Here is an 8,566-nt window from a genome sequence, read left to right as displayed (position 1 = left end):
GAGAGGGAGCAGAGAGTGACAAAGAATGGTTGAAGCTGTACACAGATGGTGCGGTTTGCTAGGTTAGTGGCTGAGTTTGAAGAGCTATAACTGGTGTTGGCTTGGGTCTGTGATGCACAATGGTTGTGCTGGTGATTGACAGAGATGGTGGAGGAATTGACTTGTGCAGTTAAAGCTGAGATTGTGCTGGTCTGTGTTGAAGGGATTCGCGAGTAAAAGCATTGCAGGTGAAGCCTGTAAGCAGATAAGTTGGTTGTGCTGATGAGATGGATTAATGGTTATGTTGCAGCTGAGTTATGATGGTGAGAATGAGTTGCAGTTCAAGAAGAGCAGAATGAGCTACAACGGATGTGTTGATCTTGTTTATATGAGAATGAGGTTGTGTAACTGAAGCTTAAATGGATGGATGAGCTGATATTGCAAGGATTGGGTGTTGTTGTTGGTTCGAGGGCCGAGGAAATGCATTTGATGTGCTATTGAAGCTAAGAAGAACGGAATGTGTGACCTGAATTGAATTGCAAGAACTGCAGGGAGGTGATTGAAGCAATAGCAGGTGTTGCAGCCAATGAGTGACTGCTGGCCATAAAGATGCAGGTGCCATAGCTGAGTGTATGAGCAAATGGGAGTGTGCAGAATGGATGTGGTGACAGGTCGTGATGTCGCAGATGCGAAATGAGAAGATGAATTACATAATTGAGGTTGTGCTGCATGTATGGGAAGACAAAATGGTGGAGCTTTGTATTGCAGCCAGCTACCTATGTTGCAGGTTATGAAGTTGCGGGGAAGCGGCAAGCTGAACCGCAGTGTGCAAGTGAGCTGCAAGTGGTTGTTGAGATGGTCAAGACTGCTACAGGAAGAAATGGAAGATCTGCAATAAAGTCCTGAGATTGTCCTGGATCGGTTGAACAGAGGTAACTCGGCTGAAATCGGAGTACAGCGAGTTGACTCGGAGATCCAATAGCTGACTCAGATGGGCTTGGACCTGTTGGATTTGACTCAGGGGCTAGTTAAACTACTGATTTTTTTGGACGCGACTTATTGAAGGTGAAGGTAGAGAAAGTATATAAAGGGAGAGTTCTATTCTAGTTATGGATTATCTTCTTCTTCTACTTTTAGCCTAGGGTTTCGAAACATGGGTTTTCTTTTTCTCTTTGTGATGAACTCCTATGCCATGAGTACTTAGATTTTATTATTGGCTAAGGAATAAGTTGAATTTCCAAACATGGGTTTTGTTCAATAAATTAGTTTTGTCTCACAATTATCGATTATGATTCATTAGAAATATCGCATGTATGATTGATTGTTAGTTTCATCAAGTTGCAAATTGGTAGAACTCGTAATCATATCTATTGCTAGTTTAGGGTTTATTATACGTGAACGTGATACACCTTGAATACAAGTAGCATAATTGTGATTATTGCTTGTAGTGATACATCCTAGTAGTCACATGTGAGTCATAAGCTTTGTTAAATCGGATTAGTGCTTTTACACGTTCGATTGCTTTGATTGTCCTGATTTCATAAAACTTAGTGCATCTAGGGAATTAAACTTGATAGTGCTTTTACACGTTAGGTTGTTCTCTTAGGTAGAATTCATATTCGCATCTTTTAATGTGTTTGTTGATGATAAGAGGAAATTAGCGGGACATTCTTGCGATCAAGGTATCCTAGGGCCTTTGATAAAAGTTGAGATTAAAATATCAATTCTAGTTATTGTGTAGAAAACATGTTTATGAATGAAGATGAAATCCGTAACCAATATTTTCTCATCCTCGATTTGATTCATCTACCTTTATTGTTTGCTTTTATTTATTTTTAGTTTCATAAAAACAAAACATCCCCCCATTATTTGCTTAAGTTACCAAAACATATTGACAACCTAGTCCTCTCTGTGGAACGATCCTTTCTTACCCTTGCTATATTATATATTTTAAGTTGTGAGAAAGTAATATTATTTTTGACGCATACGACAGCGTTCACATGCCCAATCGGCCCTGCCAAAAACGTGTCCCATGCTTGGATTCGACCAAGCTAAAGGTTGGTGTTCGAGCACCTCCTAAACCCTAATCCGACGGTCGCAGATGTGGGTCGCAAGCCATCTCGTCCGTCCAACTTCACCAGCCTGGACGGATAGCCTAAGACAGGAGTTAGGCGACCCGTGAGGTATCACCCCAATCACCGTCCACCACTCTTCCACACAGAGTGATCGGTCAAGTCAAGGCTTACCTATACAGCCTCCAAACGATCACTCGAAGATGGTTGGACGTGGTGTTATGCTTAATCCGCGACTTACTCCGTTAAGCCTTAAAACAGCGACGCTTCATACACGCTGAATATATTCGATGCATTAGATGCATAGAATGCACACGATATTTCATAAATATCGACTTCCTAAATAACTTAGTTATTTAATCTAGCATCACGTGCTACTTTCTGTGGGTCCCACGATCCACACACTCGAGATATTAATCATATCACAAACTGGGGGATACATACTGGGGTATTAGTCTGGCGGTTTACAGCGTGCAACGTGCAACGCGCCATCACAAGAACGTGTCAGGAAGACATGGACGGTTAGTGATGATGGGAGGAGGGAGAAAGGCTGATCGTGTGACACTAACACACAACTCCATTACTCCATCACTCCACTTCCTCCACTTCCCATGAGAAACGTGGGTTAGGCTTAAAGACTTGTATATATAGGTTCTCCTTCTTATTTCCAGAAGAAGAAGACAGAAACCAAGTGTTGATACAACCGTATCCAAACACCAGAACTGATAGCTTACATTCTGCAAGCCAATTCAGCTTTCTGATACAACTCATACACAACCAACACCTTCACAACCTCAATACCTTCTTCGCTTCCCTCCCTAAGATCAACCCCATCTCCTTCACTTTGTGATCGAAGCAAGTCTGGAACGGTCATTTCTTGGTTTAGGCCAGAGTTGTACATATTGATTTCTCGAATCAAAATCACTCCCGTGCGTTGCATCTGTTTAGGGTTTAGATTCGTTTCTCATCCACACACCCACATTTACCAAAAACCGCAGAAACAGTTTTCACCCATAAACACTGCTGAACAAATTTTCCCAACCACTAACACTCCAAAACATTTTCCATTCAATACCCTCCCTAACTTGGCTCAAATCAAAGCTAACATGGAAGTTGAAGCTACCAAGAAGAAAAAAGAAGCTTGGAAAGCCAAGAAAAAATGACACTTTTTTGATAATTCTGATGAAAATGCCCAGAACACTTCTAACACTCCCATCATAGATACCAAAAGAAAGAAGTCTATATACAATGAAGAAAACCTATCTCTCAAAAATATGGAGATGACAAGTGTCAAAAGATTCAAATATCTGACCGAACTTCCTCAAGAGCAGTTGGGCAACATTCCTTTCCTCATGGTTAATGGCACTTTGGATAGCTCCTCCACGGGAACAATGGTACACTTCTTCAACTCAATTAATTACCATTCATTAAGATCTCATAACCTCTTATATATTGATCAAATCATGTTCTACACTTACTATGATAATATCACTAGAAGACTCATCTCCAAGTATCCAAATGTGTCCTATTTTTGGCAATTCTTTACTACTCTAGCATGGAATTTGCCAAGGATTGGGAACTAGGGATGTTAAGAGATATCTCAATGATATGATTAATAAATTGAATCCTGACCTTATATTCTTATCTGAAACAAAACAAAAACATGATAAGTTTAAGAAAACTATGCATGAAATAGGAGTCAACAATTTCTGGTATGTTAACCCAGGAGGGGCAAGTGGCACTGCTGGTGGATTAGCATTGATATGGAAAAGCAATGTATCCTTAGACATTAAGGATTTCTCTCTGAATCATATCATGCAATAATCAGAACTGCCAATAGCCCTTCTTGGCTATTCACAGGGTATTATGGTAACCCTTATGACACTCCATCTAAGCTAATCTCTTGGCAAATGATAGATAAAACTGCAGCTTCCTATATTTTCCTTGGTTGGTAATTGGGGACTTCAATTTTATTCTTCATGACACTGAAAAATTCAACACTCACCCAATGGATGCCAATTAAGCTTCTATCTTCAATGAAAAGATCCTTGATCTGGATTTAATAGATCTTGGTTTCACTGGTTGCCATTTTACTTGGTCAAACAAAAGAAAGGGTCATGCTCTTACTGAACAAAGACTGGATAGAGGAATAGAAAATGATGATTGGATAGTCATCTACCCTAACACCACCATCACTAATATGTTAGCCATAGGGTCTGACCATCACCCCATTTTGCTAAACTCCAATCCTCACTGGAAAAATGGTAAGGTACCTTTCAAGTTTTTTGGTCCCTGGTTAGATCATGCTGAATGCAGGAAAATTATAGTTGATTGTTGGGAAAAGGAAATTCATGGATTAAGTGCATTCTCTATTGCTAGAAAACTTGAAGACATAAAGCTACAAATAAGAGTCTGGAACAAGGATGTATATGGCAACATCAAAACCAATATTGATTAAAGCAAGCAATACTTAAATTGGCTTCATATACACTACTTCAAAGAAGATAGAGGTCGGGCTCTAGTTGATGCAAGAAAACAACTCAAAAACTGGCTAGACATAGAAGAAAAGTTCTGGAAAACCAAGAGCAGAGATCAACTTATCAATTTGGGAGATCTGAACACAAGCTACTTCCATAGAGCTACTAAAAGCAGAACAAGAAGAAACCAAATATATACAATTCAAAATGAGGATGGCAACTGGATTACTGATTATCAAGAAACCAAGAACTGTTTTACCAATCACTTCTCTCAAATGGCAACTGCTGAAACCATAAACCCCTCTTCAGAAATTATCAACCTCATTCCCTTAACCATAACCTCTGCTGATAACTCTATGCTCAACAGAAAGCCTGAACCTGATGAAATTAAAGCTATATTATTTAGTATGGCCAATGATAAAGCTCCAGGACCAGATGGATTCCCACCAAACTTCTTCATAACCAACTGGGATATCATTGGCACTGATATTGTCAAAATGGTTCAACATTTCTTCTCTTCTGGTCACTTACTTAAGGAAATGAATACCACTTTCATATCTCTCATACCAAAAACAGACACCCCAACCTCCCCTAGCCATTTCAGGCCTATCAGTCTTTGCAACACCACTTACAAAATTATATCCAAATTACTATCCCATAGAATGAAACCTTACCTCACCAAAATCATATCTCCTTACCAATCTGCTTTTTTACCTGGAAGGCAAATTTCTGACAACATAGCCATTGCTCATGAAATTATTCATAATATGAAGGAGACTCTGGTATCATGGGCATAAAAATAAATATGGCAAAAGCCTTTGACAGAGTTGATTGGACATTTCTAACGGTCATTATGAAGAAAATTGGCTTTGATGATCAATGGTGTAATAAAATACTCCAATGCATAGCAACCTCCACCTCTGTTGTCCTAATTAATGGCTCCCCTGATAAATTCTTCAAACCCTCCATAGGGCTAAGACAAGGTGACCCCTTATCCCCTTATCTGTTTCTATTCTGCATGGAATCCTTCTCAAGAACTCTTTTACATGCTGAGGAAATGAGAATTATTACTGGTATCAAGATCTGTAAAGCTGCACCATCTATCAGCCATCTTAATTTTGCTGATGACTGTATGATTTTCTACAAAGCCAACCTATCTGAAGCCCAAAATATCATGAAAATTCTTCAAATCTTTGGAAGCACCTCAGGGAAACTAATAAATTTCAACAAATCTGGAGTCTTTTTCAGCAAAAACACTAATCCAAACCTCATTCTTCAAATTAGTAGCTCTATGGGAGTTCAAGTTCTTCAGTTGGATGATAAATACCTAGGCTCACCCCTCTTCACTCATAGAAGCAAAATAAATTCTTTCAAGCCTGAAGTGGAAAAATTGAAGCTGAAACTCTCTGTTTGGAAAAATACTCCTCTAAACCCTGCTGGAAGGGAAGTGCTCATCAAATCTGTCACCTCTTCAGCATGTATCTCTCAAATGAACTGTTTCAAGATGCGTAAGAAAACCTGCAAAAACATCAACAAGCTTCAAAAGACTTCTTCTGGGGAAAAAACATAGAAAATCCTACTGGTTATTACCCTAAAGCTTGGACTGTAGTGTGAAAACCAAAAGAGTTGGGGGGATTAGGATTTATGAATATGGAACTCTTTAACAGCTCTAGGATAACCAAAATTGGCTGGAGACTTGAGCAGGATAAAGACTCTCTATGGTATAAACTCATGAATGCCAAGTATCTCTTGGGCAGAAATGTTCTCAACATGGACACAAAATCAAAGGATGGTGACTCCTGGGTATGGAAAGGAATTCTAGAAGGCATAAGCAGCATCCAACAACACTGCACCTGGAGAATTGGAAATGAGAGGAACATCAAGCTTTGGGAAGATATTTGGATCCCCAATACCACTTCAAGACTGCATAAACCTCAGAACTGCCCCCAACACATAGAAACTGTGGAGTCCTTACTTCTTCCAAATGGAAAATGGGATGAAACTCAAGTGTATGCTTACTTCAGCAACAATGAAGCTGCGGTGATTATCAACCTGCAGACTCACCCAAATGAAGAAGATATGATAATATAGAACCTAAATGACACATGAGTTTTTTCTGTCAAGGCTCTGTACAAGGCAAAAATTGGAAACCATTACAGAAATGATACAACAACAAGGATCTTTAGAGCAGAATTTTCATTTGGAAATGTGCTCACGGAATTCTTCCCACTAATGCCAAAACAACTAGCATACTACACCACATCAATCCTACATGCACTGTTTGCAATAGTGGGGAAGAAGAAACTATGACACACATGTTCATAAACTGTCCTGCTTCTACTCTAGTTTGGCAGGAAATTATTGGCTCTTACAACACTCAGTTTGATAACAACACCATTTTCATAGATTGGCTGAATTCCTGGTTTCAAACTGAAATGACCAGTAATGACTGCAACATTTATGCTACTACTTGCTGGTATATCTGGAAAGCAAGATGTGACTTGATTTTCAGACAAATACAGCCTAATGCGGGAGTTACCTCTATACGTATTAAGCAACACATGTGCAATCATAATAGAATACATTATATGCCGGATCATATCATGAATAATTTCTCTCTTTTACCTGAGGAAATTGATTCAACTATGCATCATAATATCACTCTATATAATCTGAATGCAACATCAGAGTATGGGAATACTATCAAAATATGTACCCTACAAGACCCTGGGAACTTATTATATTATACTGCTCTGACTATGACCAGAGGACATCCAGGATACTCTGGAGCTTGGGGAGCAACAGGAGGGGCAGGCCTAGCTTTCCAGTGGGCTAAAAAATTGCAACACACAAACATAGAAATATCTGCTGAGTCAATGGAGATTCGGATTCGTTTCAAGATGCTCTACCATGAAGCTGTTAGAGGAAGATTTCACCTTAGTTATCATGAAAGAAGTAACTGTCGAGAAGAAAGTAGTAGAAATATTGGTTTCAATCCAATATCTTTTGTTTTACTGAATCTCAACACCATCCATCGTCTTTAATATACAGATGTTTTCAATTCAGCTCTTTTTTGTAAAAACAATGCTGGCAGGATGAGTGGTACATCCAATGCCAATGCCATCACAAACATTATGTACCTTTCTTAAGTGCCTTTCTAGGCCTAATATTTTTCTATAAAAAAAAAATCTTTCTCCAAAAATTAAAATAAAATCTTTTCCAATTAATAATATAACTTATATTTTTTGTTATTTTGTTATTATTTCTTCATTAATAATCTTTGCCATCACAAACTTATATATATTTTGTTATTTTCCCTCGTCTCATGAAGACTCCTTCATGGTTTAAGCAATATTCGAGAAAATATCAAATAATGGAGTTTTATGAGATGAAGGAAATAATAATATGAGAAAATAAGGAATCGTAAGGTGTGAGACCGACCACGGCTAGGGCATCGCCGACCGGCTAGGTGGCCCGGTCTTGTGACACCTTTCCCTATTTTCTATTATTTCTTCATTGTTTGATGGAAAGTATGGAGAAACTAAGGCTGTGTTTGATAGGAGTTAATTCCATGAAAATAGCGTGTTTTCCGTCGTTTGGTCAGAAATATGTTTCCATGGAATTGCAAAAAAAATGTGGCCTAAAGTATGTTTTAAACTCAATTCCATGGAATTCCATGGAAAGTCTTTCTTTGCCTCCCCCAGGGAACTGATTCCATGGAATTGTTTCCTTTCTCGGTTATCAAACACAGCGTACGAGTTTTGATCAAACGAGGGAATTTGCTCAAATGAAGGAGTCTTCATGAGATGAGGAAAAATAAAAAAATATAAATATATACATATACATATATATATATATACCATTAATAGATTCAATTTCCATTTACTTCTCTATTATTCTCTATATGCCTAAAATTCTGCATATTTCTGACAAAATGTCTAAATGAAAAATAATAATAAGCGGACAAAATGAGAGAATATAATTAAGGAAGAAACGTAAGAGTCCTCAAGTTTGAGATAAAACTATATTGTAAACAGA

The sequence above is a fragment of the Papaver somniferum genome, chromosome 5 (assembly GCF_003573695.1).
Source record: "Papaver somniferum cultivar HN1 chromosome 5, ASM357369v1, whole genome shotgun sequence".
NCBI lineage: Eukaryota > Viridiplantae > Streptophyta > Magnoliopsida > Ranunculales > Papaveraceae > Papaver > Papaver somniferum.
Note: the sequence above shows the minus strand (reverse complement) of the source record.